This window comes from Narcine bancroftii, chromosome 3, assembly GCF_036971445.1.
Source record: "Narcine bancroftii isolate sNarBan1 chromosome 3, sNarBan1.hap1, whole genome shotgun sequence".
NCBI classification, from domain to species: Eukaryota; Metazoa; Chordata; class Chondrichthyes; order Torpediniformes; family Narcinidae; genus Narcine; species Narcine bancroftii.
In genome coordinates this window covers 125,259,081-125,277,065 of record NC_091471.1, presented here as the reverse complement: position 1 = coordinate 125,277,065, position 17,985 = coordinate 125,259,081, and the positions used below count along the sequence as shown (strand labels likewise).

Below are 17,985 nucleotides of genomic sequence, written 5' to 3'. Positions count from 1 at the left end.
AGGGATATTGGTGTCCTCAAACTTGACCATGATGTAGCTGGTCAACAAACTTTCCACACACATCTGTAGAAATTTCTACGGATTCTGGTGTCATACCAAACCTCCACAAACTCCAGAGGAAGTAAAGGCTTTCCTCAAGATGCTTTCTTCAAGATGCCATTAGTGTGCTGGGTCCAGGAAAGATCCTCCAAAGATAGTGACTTCCAAGAACTTAAATTTGTTCACCTTCTCTTCCTCTGATTTCCCAATGATCATTGGATTGTACACCTTTTGCTTTCCCTTCCTGAAGTCAACAATCAGTTCCTTAGTTTTAGTGACATTGAGTACAAGGTGGTTGTACCATTCAGCCAAGTTTTCAATGTCCCTCCTGCATGCTGACTCATCACCTTTCTCTATACATTCTACTACCATGGTATAATTGGCAAATTTGTAGATGGTGTTATTGTCATTCCAAGCTATACAACCATAGGTGTAAAAGTGAGTTGAGCAGGGGGCAAAGAATGCAGCCCTGTGGTGCTCCAGTACTGATGGAGATTGTGGAGATCTTCTTACCAAACCTCACTGATTGTGGTCTGGAGGTGAAGAAATCTGTAATCTAATTACACAGTGGGGTGTTGAGTCCCAGGTTTTGGAGTTTGCTGATCAGTTTTGAGGGAGATGATGGTGTTAAATGCCAAACTGTAGTTGATAAAGAGCATCTTGATGAATACATCTTTACTGTCTAGGTCTTGCAGGGCTTTGTGTAGTGCCAGTAGTGCAGAGACCTTTTGTTACAATAGGCAAACTGGAACGTATCCATGTCACCGCTCAGACAAGAGATGATATGCTTCAACACCAGCCTTTCAAAACACTTCATCACTGTTGACATAAGTGCTACTGGTCAACAGTCATTAAAGCAGGTTACTATGCTCTTTTCGGACAATGGTAATGATTGACACCTGTTTCAAACAGGTGGGAATCACACCCTACTGGAGAAAGATGTTGAAGATATTTGTGAATACATTGATAAGATGGTCAGCACAGATTTTTACTTTTCGGCCAGGTACTCCAACCAGGCTAGAGACCAGAACTGCAGGCAATACTCCAAATGCGGCCTCACCAGTGCCCTGTACAGTTGCAGAATAGCCTCCCTGCTTCTAACTCAATTTCTCTAGCAATTAAGGCAATATTTCATTTGCCTTCTTGATAGCCTGCTGCACCAGCAAACTAATCTTTTTCAATTCATGCTCCAGAAGAACCAAACCTCTACACAGCAGCAGGCTGCAATTGCTTGCCATTTAAGTAATAATCTGATCTTCAATTTATCCTTCCAAAATGAATAAACTCACATTTACCATCATTGTACTCTATTTGCCAGACCCTTGCCCATTCACTTAACCTATCTATTCTTTGGCTTGGCTTCGCGGACGAAGATTTATGGAGGGGTAATGTCCATGTCAGCTGCAGGCTCGTTTGTGGCTGACAAGTCCGATGCGGGACAGGCAGACACGGTTGCAGCGGTTGCAGGGGAAAATTGGTTGGTTGGGGTTGGGTGTTGGGCTTTTCCTCCTTTGTCTTTTGTCAGTGAGGTGGGCTCTGCGGTCTTCTTCAAAGGAGGTTGCTGCCCGCCGAACTGTGAGGCGCCAAGATGCATGGTTGGAGGCGAGATCAGCCCACTTGCGGTGGTCAATGGGGCAGGCACCAAGAGATTTCTTTAGGCAGTCCTTGTACCTCTTCTTTGGTGCACCTCTGTCACGGTGGCCAGTGGAGAGCTCGCCATATAACACGATCTTGGAAAGGCGATGGACCTCCATTCTGGAGACGTGACCTGCCCAGCGCAGTTGGATCTTCAGCAGCATGGATTTGTTGCTGTCGGCCTCTGCCATCTCGAATATTTCGATGTTAGGGATAAAGTCGCTCCAATGAATGTTGAGGATGGAGCGGAGACAACGCTGGTGGAAGCGTTCTAGGAGCCGTAGGTGATGCCGGTAGAGGACCCATGATTCGGAGCCGAACAGGAGTGTGGGTATGACAACGGCTCTGTATACGCTAATCTTTGTGAGGTTTTTCAGTTGGTTGTTTTTCCAGACTCTTTTGTGTAGTCTCCCAAAGGCACTAATAGCGCCTTTTTGGAAGTAACTTATCTATATCTCTCTGCTGACTCTCCATATCCTCTGCACAATTTGCTTTTCCACTCAATTTAGAGTCATCAGCAAACTTAGATACAGTATATACAGCCCCCTCTTCTAGATCATTAATATATATGTCGTGAACAGTTCTGGGCCAATACCGACCCCTGCAGCACACTGCTCATCACTGATTGCCAATTAGAAAAACACCATGTATCCCAACTCTCTGCTTTCTATTGGTTAACTAATCATCTATCCATGCTAATATATCATGTGGCACTTATCAAATCCCTTCTGGAAATCCAAGTAATTAACTTCCACCTCTTTCCCTCTATCTACTATGCTCAATATATCCTCAAAGAATTCCCGTAAGTTTGTCGAACAAGATAAAGCTGAACCCACAGGCCCTTTGGCCCACATTTGTGTTGGTTATGATGTCCAACTCAAACTTAAACTGTTCATGCACAAGATAGATATCTCTCCACTCCTTTTGCATTCATTTTCTGTCAAAAACCCTCTTAAATGCCACTATTATATCTGCTTCCACCTTGACTCCTGGAAGCCCATTCCACACATCCATTATTCTCTGAGTTTAAAAAAATTCTGCATATCTCCCAATTGAGAATTTGAATGCAAAGCATATTTACGTCATCTTCAATTACATGCACAAAGGACAAGAAACCTCAAATGAATATGCTTAACAAAACCATCTACTCTCTGCCATATGTTGTGTCTCTACCACCCACAAACCCATCCCACCTCTGTGTTAATAATGACCACACCATTTCCCATCGGTGCATCATTGCCTTTGTCTTTTATGCAGGTGACAATTGGAAATAAGTGATTTTATTTCCCAAGGACATGCATTCCCCTGCATTAATAATAATAAACTGGCATTATTTCTCATCTAATGCTAACTGGAGTAAGAGAAAGAAAGATGATGTTCTCCATTCCTATCCACAATTCAACAGTTATTCTATCCAGACTTAAATGTTTTAATGACAGGAAATGTTTATCACTGAATTTCCTGTTTTAAGTGAAGAGATTTATAAAAAGTTACAAATATTTCCTTCCCGATCCACTTGAAGCATTAATCATGTCCTGGTGTAGTAACACAGATTGGCACAAAGTAATGAGCTAAAACATTCTTATTAATGCTGGCGGTTCAGAAGAGACCTGCCACCAAGCTCTCCTTCAAGTGTCAGTGTGATAATGACATCAACACCAATGCACAACAGGAGTCAAGAACATAATATAGTTTGGATGTCAGTACATCTGACTTCCCCCTCAATAGCTGGTCTCTGCACTTATTCTGTGACAGAAGTCAGCCTTACTGGGCTCTGGGGGTGAATTCACTTCATATTTGGATCCTCAGCTTTATCCTTAAAGAGCATGGCTCCATTTGTTTGAATGGAGTCACTGACCAGAATTGAGATAAGAAGAGTGGATTGGTTTATTTTATTTTAAACAATATTTTTACTAAATTTATTGGAAGATCCCCAAAATTGCAATATTGCAAAACTTGCATATTCTGCAATATCAGTCCTTAAGGCAGCAGGCTTGATCATCCAACCCATTCCCACTTCCAATGTCTCTCAGCCATTCCCAGGGCTCATTGTCTGCCTTTCCAATCCCAGATTCCAGGCTCCCTGTTCCTGCACCAGAGAAAACGAGTCAAACAAGTTCTTAATTGGTGCAATAAACTCCAATCAGTGAGGATTAGTAAGAACATCTCCTCCACAATCTCCATCAGTATCAGAGCACCACAGGGCTGTGTTCTTGGCCCCCTGCTCTATGATTGTGTGTCTTGGTATGATAACACACTATCTACAAATTTGCTGGCAGTATCATGGTAGAGGGTGGTATAAAAAGGGATGATGAGTCAGTATACAGGAGGGAAATTGAAATTTTAAAAACTAATTTATTTAAAAATTTAAAACCACAATACATTCAATTAATAACGAATTATGCATATAAGGCAATACATGTGGTATATAAACAATAAATCCTCCCTCCCTACCATTTCCTCCACCTCCCTCCCAAACAACCCAAAGTAAGAAAGAAAGAAGTAAAGAGATTATCAATGAATATCTAAATTCTGATCAACCACCATGGAACCGAGGACGACAATAAGGGCAAGCTATTGAGAGTTTAAATTTTCAAACCAACTTGTTGTAAATATGGGCTCTATATTTTCAAAAAAGAGTGATATTTATCGTAATTATGCTATTTTTTCAAGAGGAATACAAGATCTAATTTCAGTATGCCATCTTTGCAACCCCAAGTATATATCAGTCTTCCAAGTAATAGCTACACACTTCCTTGGAACAGCTAAAGGCAATCGCAAGCCTTAATTTTAAACTGAATATTTTAATATTTCCTACTAAAAGTAACATTGGTGTCTAATAGAAGTTGAACATTTAATTCTTTCTCTAAAAATAGTCTAATTTGAATGAAAAAAGGAACCTACTTCTTTATGACATCTAAAACATAATTCTGAAGAAATTAAATCTTTTCAATTTATGAGATGTTAAGTATAATTGATGCAAAAAATTGTATTGCACTAAATCTATTTCTTACATTAATAATTTTAATCATATATTATCTTTACAGAACATTCTGCAATCATCTTGATCTATTGTTCTATCTAAATCATTTTCCACTTTAATCTTGATTTTACATTTCTGAAATAAATTTATTAATATCTCCTTTAGTAAGTAAAATTTCTAACTCAGATTGTCTAGGTAATCTTAAACTTTGAACTAATTTATCAATTAAAAAGGCATTAACTTGATAATAACAAAAAAAAGGTATTATTTGGAACATTATATTTTTCTTTCATTCATTGAAAAGAAATAAAAGGACCAGCTTCAAAACAATCATCTATTGCTCTAATCTCCAATTGACTCCATATCTTTAAAAATTGATTATTAATAGTAAAAGGAAAAAGTTTATTTTGATATAATGCTGTTTTATGTGAAATCTTACCTTTCCCACCTATTTCATAATCTATTTTATTCCATAATTCAATTAAATGTTTCAATATAGGTGGGTCATTGTAGCCAATTAATAATTTGGTGTTCCATTTATAAATAAATTCTAATGTAAAATTTTCATCTATTTTAGTTAATTCTATATTATCCCATGTTAAAGATTTATTTAAATCAAACATTCCATTAATAAATTTCAACTGCACAGCTTCATAATAATTTTGAAAATGTGGAAGCTGTAAACCTGCTAATTCGAATTTCCAACTTAATTCGATAAATATTTTCCAAATTTAATTCATTTAGATCCATCTGGATTTGTTAAAAAACAGTACTCTGCAGATAATATTACTAAGTTAATTAGTTTAATTAATGCTTCTCAGAAGAAATCTGATTTAGGAATAGTTTTATCATTAGATGCTAAAAAGGCGTTTGATAGATTAGAGTGGAATTTTAAGGTGTTAGAAAAATTTGGATTTGGATCAGTGTTTATTAGTTAATTAAAACTTTAAATATAAATCCTTCTGCTAAAGTGGTGATAAATGGACAAATATCTTCTGATTTTTCATTAACTAGATCCAGACAAGGATGTCCTTTGTCTCTAACTTTATTTGTTTTAGCTATTGAACCTTTATCACTATTAATAAGAAGACAATATATTACTATTAAAGGAATTAAGTTTTATTCCAATGAAGTTAAGATTACTGATGATGTTTTGATTTATTTGCAAGATCCTGAAAATTCTTTGCATTCCTTGTATATGATATTAAAGGAATTTGGTGAAATATCAGGTTATAAGATCAATTGGGATAAAAGTGAAATTATGCCTTTGGTTGAGGGAGATTATACTCAATGTTAAAAAAATTGTTAAATTTAAATGGTCAGATAATGGAATTAAATATTTGGGTATTAAAATTTATAAAAAATTAATTAATTTATATAAATTGAATTATTTACCATTTTCCAAAGGATTCAATATCTTTTTCAATCCATTCCTTGTAATATAGCTCAAATTTTTTAAGGACCTAAATTTAATGATTAGGAATTTTTTGTGGAAAGGAAATTGAAAACTTGGCTGAATGGTGTACCAACAGCAACCTTGCACTCAATGTCACCAAAACCAAGAAGCTGATTGTGGATTTTATAAAAGGGAAAACAAGAGGTGCATGATTGAATGATCATTGGGGGAATCAGAAGTGGAGAGATAAGCAAATTTAAAATACTGGGAGTCACTTTCTTGGACGACCTTTCCTAGACCCAACATCTCATCATGAAGAAAGCACATCAGCACCTCTACTTCCTCAGGAGATTGTGAAGGTTTGGTATGACATCAGAAACCTTGGCAAATTTCTACAAATGTGTGGTGGGAAGTGTGCTCCCTGCTGCATCACGACCAGCTATGGGGACACCACTATCTATGAACAGAAAGCCTTCAAAAAGATAGTGGACACAGCCCAGTACATCACAGGCAAAACACTTCCCACTGTCAAGAACATCTATGTGGAATGCTGCTGTTGGAGAGCAGCAGCAATCATCAAAGATCCACATCATCCAGGACGTGCTCTGTTCTTGCTGTTGCCATCAAGAAAGAAGTATAGGTGCGGAGGAGTCACGTGATGGAGTAGTGGCCGGACGGTGAACTCCAGCCCTCTCCAGAAAAGTCGGGAAAAACAAAGGAAAACACAAAGGCACAGAAATAAAAGTTTCAGAAAAGTGAGTATAAAGGTGGAAAGAAGATGGTGACAAAAAAAGAAAAATCGAAAGCAACGGTAAGAAGAGAGGAAGAGAAGACAAAGGAGGAAAAAGGTGAAGGCCTTACCTGTCTGAAGAGGCCCGCTGCGGAGAGAGAAACCCGCTCCCTCAGGTCGGTAAATAATGGACTACAAACATGGCTCGCTGAGCCGAGTAAAAGTGCGCAACCGCGCATGATAAAAAACACACCGACGGGAGGGGGGACCAGCTGGGGAGTCGATCTCCACAGCCGGCAATGACAGCTGCAGAACACCTGCAGCAATAAGAGACCACAGAAGACAATGGAAACAAGAAAGAAGAGAAGGAAAGGGCAACAAAGAAACAACAGATGGCCAACCCAGAGGAAGAAGAAGAGGAAGAGGAAGAGTACAGTGAAATAGAAGAAGAAAAGAAAGGCAAGATAAAGAAGGTACTTTCTCTTATTAAAGGATACATGGAGTAATTTAAAGAATGGCAAACACAGGAATTTAATGATTTAAGAAAAAGAATAAACAACACAGAAGAGAAAATGAATAAAATAGAGATGACCTTAACAGAAATGGGAAAGAAAATGGACAAGATGGAAGAGCGGGCAGTAGCAGCAGAAATGGAGGTAGAAGACTTAAAAAAGAAATTGGAGGAATCTAATAAAAAAACGAAAGAGACACAAGAACTACTAGCTCAAAAAATAGATACAATGGAAAACCATAACAGAAGAAATAACATAAAGATAGTGGGCCTTAAGGAAGATGAAGAAGGCAAGAATATGAGGGAGTTTATAAAAGAGTGGATCCCTAAGACCCTAGGATGTCCAGAACTACAGCAAGAAATGGAAATAGAAAGGGCACATAGAGTATTGGCCTCTAAACCACAACCACAACAAAAACCAAGATCTATTGTAGTAAAATTCCTAAGATATACTACAAGAGAAAAGGTACTGGAGAAGACAATGGAAAAAGTAAGAGAGGGCAACAAACCACTGGAGTATAAAGGGCAAAAAATCTTCATTTATCCAGATATAAGTTTTGAACTCCTAAAGAAGAGAAAAGAGTTCAATACAGCAAAGGCGATTTTATGGAAGAAAGGGTATAAATTTATACTAAAGCATCCAGCGGTATTGGAAATATTTATTCCAGGACAACAAAACAGACTATTCTCGGATCCAGAAGAAGCACGAAAATTTGCAGAACAATTACAAAAATAGACTGAGGGAGGAAGACGGGTAATGAGAGTAAAAATGATCACGATTGATATGTATGTGGGTAAAGACAAAAATAGACTGAGGGATGAAGACGGGTAATGAGAGTAAAAATGATCACGATTGATATGTATGCGGGTAAAGAGGTATAAGAGTGAATAGAGACAATGTGCATACGTGAATGTATCTGTACTTAGAGGAAAATATAGATAGCATAGACAAGAATTAATAAGGGAAGGTAATGGAATAGAGAGAATAAGGAGGGAATTAAAAGAGTGACCTTTGTGACATATGAAAAGTGAAATCTTTTCTGGGGGGGCGGGGTGGGGGAAAATAGCGGTCACTGCAAAATCAGTTGACGCTTGCGAGTGGATTCGCAAATCCAAATGGAGAGGGGAGATGTGGTTGTCCGACAAGGGATAAAGGACAACTCAGGAGGGGAAGGGGAGATTGGGGATAAATAAGATAGAAATAGGAGAATAAGGAAAATGTTGGATGTTGTAGGAATGTTGTCTTATAAAGAGTTGAAAATAAGAAAACAGAAATGGAAAAGGAGGAAAGGTAATGATGGAAAAACGGAAAGAGAAGATAAACAAAATATAAAAGGGCTACGCTGAACTATATGACTTTAAATATTAATGGAATACATAACCAAATTAAAAGGAAGAAACTACTAAATTTAAATGAATAAATGTATTCCATTAGAAAAAATAACATATAGGTTAAGAAATAATATTGAAATATTCAAACAAGTATGGGAGCCTTACATTAAATACAATAGCGAAAACCTACCGGGGACAAACATTACCTAAGTTGATGGAAGGAGAAGGAAAGAAAAGAATGGACTCAGTAGAATTTCTGGTGTATTTTTGATGAATGACAACATTGTCTGACTGGCTTAATGCAACCTAGATTGTATACCTAAAATGGATGAGAGGGGGGGGTGGGGGGGTGGCTTGGGAGGAGGGAGGGGGGGGGAGAAAAAGTCACTGTATATGTGTGAAAAAGAAATAGTGTATATCATGGCTAATGTGATTTATGGTGTGAAAAATAAAAAAAAAATTAAAAAAAAAAGAAAGAAGTATGGGTGCCACAAGGGGAGTCTTGCTGCCTTTGTACAACATTCAATTAAATAAAGACTATCAAACACTGATTTTTTTTGTTATCTGCAGATTAGAGATTTTTTACAATCTCAATCACATACATTTCCTAAGAGGACTGATAAGAATTTAATTGATGTAATTTTTAATCTACAACCATTCCATAATGGTTCAATATCTAACATTTATGACATGTTGTTGGGAATAAGAGAGGCTCCCTCAGATAAAATTTTAAAAAGCCTGGGTACAGGACCTACAGGTTTTAATTCCTGAAGAAACTTGGAATGTAATTTTCAAATTGGTTGATGCCTCTTCTTTATGTGCTCACCACTTACTCCTACAATTTAAAGTAGTCCATTGGGGTCAGATGGCCAAAGTCAAACTATCTACTTTTTATGCAGATTTATCTCTTTGTTGAGATAAATGCATTAATTCATATGTTTTGGACATGCCAGAGTCTTGAGAAATATTGAAGTATTTCAAACTTTCTCTGCACATTTTAAAGTTAAATTTAAGCCTAATACCCTAACTGCTTTATTTGGTATTGTTGGAGAGAGTGACATAACTTTAACAGCACCTGCATATATTAGCTTTCATTTTTCTTATGGCTAGGCAGACAGTGTTGCTCAGATAGAGGGACGTCATCCGTCTAATCATGCTCAATAGCTATGTGACGTCATGTCATGTTTAAATTTAGAGATTAGATGCTTAGTTTCCGATTTGAATTCAAATTTTCTAACACTGTGGGGACCCTTTTTGAATTATTTTATAATCTTTGATTTGTTATGAAGGTAGAACTGTTGAGTAATGAAGTAATATAATCACTCTGATAAAAATTCTGTCTTCCTTATTTTTGGCCAAACTGCTTCTTTCTTGGTAGTGGATTTAGATTTTCCTTTTTTATTATAAAATATTAATACAATATAATCTGTTTGATTAAAATGTGGAGTGCCTTGGATGAAATGATATGATTTAAATGGAATGTATCTTTTTGACTTTCAATATATATATCCGCATGTGTTCTGTATTTTTAAAAAAAACTTTATTTAAAAGATAAGTAAAAAATATAACATACAATCTAAATATTCAAACAAAGTAATTTTAGAAAGATTTATATATAAAGAAAAACAAAACACAACACACATAAATTTAAAAAAAAAATAAAAAACCCTTCCCCCCCCTCCAGCTAGCTCCCTTCAGGGGAGCCAAAAATATAAATCATATATTTTAAATTTTTTTAATAAATGTTAATAACCAAAATACATCCAATTGCATATATTTCAAATACTGAGACCACTTATCAACAAAAAAAGAATAATTATCATGTAAGTTATAAGTAATTTTTTCCATAACAATACAAGCTTTCAATTCATTATGCCAGCATATTATATTAATTTCTACATCATCTTTCCAAGTACTAGCAATGCATTTCCGCACTATCGATAACACCAAATGTATAAAAGCAATTTGAACTTTATCCAAACCCATTCCCCTTAATGAATACATATCTCCAAACAAAAAAATAATTGGATCCAAAGGTAGTTTAAAATTATACAATTTTTCCAAAACTATTTTAATTTCTTGCCAAAATGGTTGGACTTTCACACAAGTCCAAACAGCATGTAAAGAAGTACCAGTACATAAACCACTTCTAAAGCAAGAATTCGAATTACCAAACCCATTTTTTTTAAACTTTTCCGGGGTCAAATATAATTGATGTAAAAAATTATAATTGACCATACCATATCTTACATTAGTCAATTTAATCACATTGTCCTGACACATGTTCACCCAATCATCTTCAGGAAAAGTAAACACTAAATCAGTCTCCCATTTAAGTTTAGATTTTTCCCAATCTGGTTTATCCATATTGACATTATACATAACTGAAACATAACCCTTCTTTGGTATAGTAGAAGTCAAAGATTCAAATTTCAACAAAGTAGGTAATTTTCTCTCGACCGTAATTATCTTTTACCAAAGCCCTAAGCTGATAATACACAAATAAAGAATTTAAAGGTATTTCAAATCGTTCTCTCAAATGGATAAAAGAAAGAAAATTGTCCCTCTACAAAACAGTCCTGTATTGTCTTTATACCTTTAGAATTCCAAATCTTTAAATAACAATTAAACATTGAAAAAGGAATAAGTCGATTATTGTATAATGGAGTTAAAATTGATCATTTATCTTTCGACCCTAAAATTTTATTTTTTTAATCCAAATCTTTAATAAATGTTTCAGTATTGGCATATCATATTCCTGTAATAAAATCAAATTCCAACAGAATATAAATTCATGTATCTCCATTCTAGGTAGACATGATATCTCCCCCTTTGCCCAACTAGGAGGTTCATCCAAATTCATCAGTTTACTAATAAGCTTCAACTGAACTGCCTCATAATAATTTTGAAAATGTGGCAGTTGTAAGCCACCCAATGCATATTTCCAAGCAAGTTTGTGCAATGCTACTCGAGCTAATTTACCTTTCCACAAAAACTCTCATACTGCTTTATTCAAATCCTGAAAAAAACTCTTTGAAAGTAAACAGGGTATTGATTGAAATAAATATTGAATTCGAGGAAAGATATTCATCTTAATACAATTAACACGTCCAATTAGAGTTAATGGGAGATCTTTCCATTTAGTTAAGTCTGCTTTAATCTGCCTCAATATAGGTACATAATTTAATTGATATAACGATTGATAGTCATTGTCCACAAACACACCTAAGTATTTGATTTTATTCGTCCATCTTAATTTTGTAATATTTTTAAACTCGGAATAATCTTCTAGTCCAACTGGCAAAATTTCACTTTTATCCCAGTTAACTTTATATCCCGACAATTCTCTACATTTCGATATCACTTGTTTCAACGATCTCTCAGGCTCTATCAAATATATCAACACATCATCTGCAAATAGATTAATTTTATATTCTTCATCCTTAATCCACATCCCTCTAATATCCTAATTTTGTCTAATAGCCTGTGCTAATGGTTCTAAAGCCAATGCAAATAGGGCTGGCAACAATGGGCAGCCCTGACGAGTTGATCGAGTCAATTTTAAAGGTAAAGATGTCTGTCCATTTGTCACCACCCTAGCAATTGGATTCATATATAAGGCCTCAACCCAACCAATAAAGAAAGGGCCAAATTTAAATTTCTCTAATACCTTAAGTAAAAAGTCCCATTCAACCCTATCAAAAGCTTTTTCGGCATCTAGTGCAACTACCATAAGATGATTAGGTTGCTGCCGATATGCATTGATCAAAGTAAGCAATCGAAGTATATTATCTGAGGCATTTCTATTCTTAATAAAACCTGTTTGATCAATATGTACTAATTTAGGTAAATATTTAGCAAGTCTATTAGCTAATACTTTCACCATAATTTTATAGTCTACATTCAATAAAGAAATAGGTCTATATGAAGATACCTGTAAAGGATCTCTGTCTTTCTTTGGGATAACAGTTATTAAACCACTTGAACATGTTTCCAGTAACTTCTGATCTTCAGTAACTTGATTTAACACTTCCCCAAACATATTAGAAAATTCATCATAAAAAAGTTTATGGAATTCCACAGGAAACCCATCATCTCCTGGGGACTTAACATTAGACATTTCCTGAAGTATATAATTTTTGATAAAATGAATAAAACTGGTCATTAATTTCCTGAGGTTTATAGGTGATTATTGAATTCTTCTTAACAGCATTAATAGTCCGAGACGCCTATTCCGCTTTCAATTGCCAGGCAAGTACCTTGTGAGCCCTTTCCCCCAACTTATAATAATGTTGTTTAGATCTATTAATTAAGTGCTCAAACTGGTAAGTTTGTAAAGTATTAGAATGTAATTTTAACTTCGCTATTATGGCTTTTTTAAAATCTTCTGTTATATCTTACTGAAAATCTTTCTCTAGTTCAGCAATCTGATTTTAGAACTGTAAACTTTCTGCCATATATTGTTTCTTAACTTTCGTAGAATAGCTAATGATCTGTCTACTCAAATAAGCTTTTAAAGCATCCCATACTACAAAATGACTCTTTACAGAATTAACATTTTCTGTCAAAAATAAAGAAATATGCTCTTTAACAAAGGTAACAAACTCTGGTTTTTTCAATAACATTGTATTAAACCTCCATCTATACATCGAACGTACTATCTCCGAACTTTCACAAGAGAAAAATAATAATGAATGATCTTATATAACTCTACTTTTATATTCAGTTTGCAGTACCCTATCCTGAAGATGTACTGATACCAAAAATAAATCAATTCTGGAAAACGAGTCATGCCTTGAAGAATAAAAAGAAAAATCTTTCTCTGTAGGATTAACTTTTCTCCAAATATCTACCAAATTTAAATCTTTCATTAATGCATTAAGTTGTATTGCCATCTTTGACTTCCTTATACTCTTCATATTTCTATCTAATAAAGGATCCAAAACACAATTAAAATCACCACCCACTAAAATATTCTCATTAGCCTGATTTAACAAGAAAAAAGCTTCTGAAATAAACCGCTCATCATCTGTATTGGGTGCATATAAATTAAGCAGTGTCCAAAATTCCACAAAAATTTTACAATGAAGTCTTAAAACTCTACCAGCATTCCCTTCAGTATATTCCAATTCAAATGGTAAGTTCTTATGAATTAAAATCACTACTCCTTTTGCTTTAGAATTAAAATAATAAAAAACTTGACCAACCCAGTCTCTTTTCAATTTCAAATGTTCTTTCTCAGTCAAATGTGCTTCTTGTAAAAAAGCAATATCAATTTTCATCTTTTTTTATATTCGCCAATACTTGCTTTCTCTTTATTGGATTATTTAACCCCTGAACATTAAAAGTTGCAAAGTTCAATTCAACATAATTTTAACTATTAGTAAATACACACACTAAAATATTAAACTCTATAAAATAATGCTCCCCTTTATAATCCTTCAAAAATAAAAAAAAGGAGGAAAAAACCCTCTTAAAAAAAGCAAAACAAAAATAAAAAACAACACACACAAAAAAAAACACTCAAAGGAAGTATTGCCTTAAAATCAGGGTGTGGGAAACTCATTGGTGGCAGATGACTTGCAAAGTTTTCGGTGTCATCCACCCGTCCCACCCCCCCCCCACAAGCCGGATACATATTTATTATATAGATAAACGCATTCAAATGTAGTCCATATCTTCAACCCAGTAATTCCACACCCAACGATTGCTCCAGATCTTCGATATCAAGAGGATTCTGTATTTCTTCTTTCTTTCCATTCTTCCCATTCTTTCCATTTCCACTTCCATTTAATCTCCTTTTAGGAAACAAAGTCGGAGAACGACCATTTCTTCTCAAATATGGCAGGGAGTTTGCAAAAACTAAGGCTTCATGATCATTTTCAAAAAATTGAGATTGAAAGTTTCCATAAAAAACCTTCAAAATTGCAGGGTAATGAAAAGCGAACTTATAACCCTTTTTGCCACAGAACATCTTTAGCCGTATTGAATTCTCGCTGTCTACGAATAACTTCCTGACTCAAATCAGCATAAAAAAGCACTCTGCTATTTTGAACCATTAATGGAGATTGGTTTTGTCCCTCTTTTTGTACTCCCATATGTAAAATCATTTCTCTATCCTCGTATTTTAAACAACGAATCAAAACTGCTCTCGGTGGTTATCCTGGAAGCGGTTTTCTTCTCAGAGCTCTATGAGCCCTATCTAACCCAAACCTTCAGGAAAGAACTCTTTACCCAAAACTTCTGGGATCCAGTATTTAAAGAATTTTATAGGATCAGAGCCTTCAGTATCTTCTGGAAGACCAACTATCTTCACATTATTTCTCCGACTCTGATTTTCCAAAGAATCAATCTTCTTCAATAAGTCTCTTTTTTGAATTCCCCAATCTATGAAAGATCCTTCCACTTTTTCTATTTTTTCTCTATTACGCTCCACTTGACTTTGACACTCAAAAAAAGCTGTCTCAATTTTCTTAAAATTTTCTTGTACAGTATCAACAGATTTTATACGTCTATTAATGTCACTTTTGACTACATTCATATCTTGCTTCATATTTGACATTTCTTCACATAAAATATGCATCTTCATTTTCACCTCCCTAAATCCTTGATTCATTTGATCTGATATTTGTTTTGACATATTACCCATCTGATAAGCATTCCCTTCCAGAACTGTAAATACTGAATCCATTCCAGGTTCCGATTCCACTTTTTGAGGTTTACCTTCATAGGTTGCTGGACGTATTCTGCAAAGGTAAGTAATTCCTGTTCTTCTGTCAGTGTGGATGCCTTGACAGTGCGGCTGTGGGTCTGGACACCCGTCGTCGGCACTCCGAGCTCCCCCGCAGCCCACACCTTATCAAAGAGCTCCCGGTCCCGTAATGCTCCACACAGGCTGGGCAAAGCCATGGGGCGCGCTGGAGCATCTTCTGACACCACTCTGCGCATCCCCAGGCCGCCCGGCAAGATCGCGGGTCTCCCTGTCGACCGTTTCATCCGCGTGCATGGCTTCACGTGTGCGCGGATCGGCAGCGGCCGAACTCACCAAGGTGCCAGCGCCATTTTGCGGGAGCAAGGTCAGCGCTGGTGTCAAAATCAGCTGGGCTGGGGACCTCTGGGCATTAGGAATCGCCAAAATCGACTCCGAGGATTCCACTGTAAAGGTAGGCCTGAATTCCTCCGTACTTTTAAATGGCAATTCCTTTTGAAGTTGAGCCTTAGATTTTTTTTACATTAGTTGCCATAGTAATTTACTATTGTTTAAAAAATTAAAAATATTATTTTTAACGAATTTTAAACAACTTAAAGTCGGGCGTTTAATGTTCCAGCTGGGAGAAGGTGGAATACACGTCTTGCCTTTACGCCATCTTGCCAAGCCCCCTTGTTCTGTATTTTTTGATGTGAAATTCCAATGTTAATAAAAAATATTGAAAAAGAAAGGAATGTTTGTGGCAGTGCACATCTCTGTACGCTGGCAGGTCAGCTGCAGAAGATGACGGTGTCAGGTCTCACTCACTGCCTCGTGGCTTAGGCCACTGCTCGCGCCTCGGGCCACGTGATGATGTCACCGCTGCATGGGGCGTGACTATCATTGGTCTTAAAGGGGCATGCGCGAAATTCAAATAAACAGTCCTACTGGAAACCCCACCAGGTCTAGTGGTGTTTTCTGGGTGTAGCAACTGCTACATGCTGATATTAAGCTGGTGAGTGTTACTGAAAGAGACCTTCATGTGGGAAAATGAAAGGTTTTCAAAATAATAAGTCTGCCAGATGCTTATAATCAAAGAAAAATAACATGCATATTAAATCAAAATTCTCTGTAAAGGTTGAATAAATTTAAAAGAGAACATTTTTTAAAAAGCACAGAGGGAAGAAGAGCAAACTCCAGAAGGAAGAAAATAATTTACTATGTTATGTAAATAGAGATATTAGAATATTAAAGAGGACCATTGAGATAATATGGCTAAAATGTTGGCAAGGTACAAAAAGGTTTTTGTAGCTGCAAAGCACTGAAAAAGCACTTGAAAGATAAAAGTTACAAAGTAACAAAAAAGTTATAGGTGATAAATTGATTGAATTATTAAATGAGTCAGGGCATTTCATGTGCTCTCACCATAGTTCAGGTTATGTGTATGGGGAGAAGTTGGATAAACTTGGGTTGTTTCCTCCGGTGAACTGGATAGAAGTTTATAAAATTATGAAAAGCAGATAAAACAGAGAAACATGTCACATACTGGAGGATGTGTTTAAGGTCCAGGGTGGGGGAGTGGTGGTGAGGAGAGATTTTAAGACAGGTTTTCTTCACACAGACAATGGGAGGTGCCTGGAATAGGCTGCCAGGAGTGGTGGTGGAAACAGATACAATGCCACCATTTATGAGGCTTCCAGATAGACACATAAATGTACAGGGAACAGAGTGATTATGTAACGTGGGCAATTTTGCTAGTTGAATCTAGTTATCATGTTCAGCACAGAAACTGTAGGCCAATGGGCCTTGTTTCAATACTAAGCATTGTTAGAATTGTACTCAGTTGCAAATACTCGTAGTTCCTAGTTTGCCAAAGGCATTGATAGGTCTATAATAAGACAAGCTGGGAAAACCAAAAGAGAGCAGTAAATGGCCTGTAATAACTGAAAAGGGAAATAACTTACTGTGAAAATGTCCATGATCTCCAATCACTTCACAGAAATAAGAGTAATTAATTTCTATTCAATTAATGAGCTGCAATGTTAAGTTATATCGAGTTTGGAAACCTTACATCGATTGGATCATTTTCTGACAAAGATTTTCAATGCTGCCAGTGCCACATCAGGAACGTGGACATGAGCTGACCACAAATTCCAGGCAGCAGATGAAGGGAGCGACCCCAAATTAATGCAGGAGACTACCTGCCCATGACTGATACTCAGAAAATAAAAAGTGATTCAGATTTTGTTTTTGTCTTTTCCAGTCATTTCTTCTTCTGAGAAGAAAGCTGGGAAGTTTTTTTTGGCACATCATCAGAAGGTAAATTCCAACAGAATTGTGAGCAGCACTCAGTCAGTTATCCAAATTATGCAAATGGGCTGTAAGGCTAAGCAGACCTGAAGGAAGGCACTGACAACAGTGCAGCCATAAAGCACTTGTATATTCCAGCAACTGATGGTAAATTTCTGACAGTTCCCAACATGTAAATAAGCATGTTTATTGGACTGAGGTGCATACTGCTTCTAATAACCAAAACTAGTCAGCTGGAACACTTCAATCATTTATAGAGCTGCAGTTATTTATTTTTTCATCCTTTGAATCACATAAACTTCCCTCACGCAACTTTACTTTCATTTAGGTCCAATTTTCACCATTATTACAGTGGATTAAA

The 17,985-nt window shown here is 36.1% G+C and overlaps 1 protein-coding gene across 2 annotated transcripts in view; it reads right to left on the bottom strand.

Moving 5' to 3' along the window:
- ccdc149a (coiled-coil domain containing 149a) overlaps positions 1-17,985 on the bottom strand; it is a 114,503-nt gene that overhangs the window by 35,121 nt on the left and 61,397 nt on the right. The gene's annotated exons all lie outside the window — the stretch shown is intronic.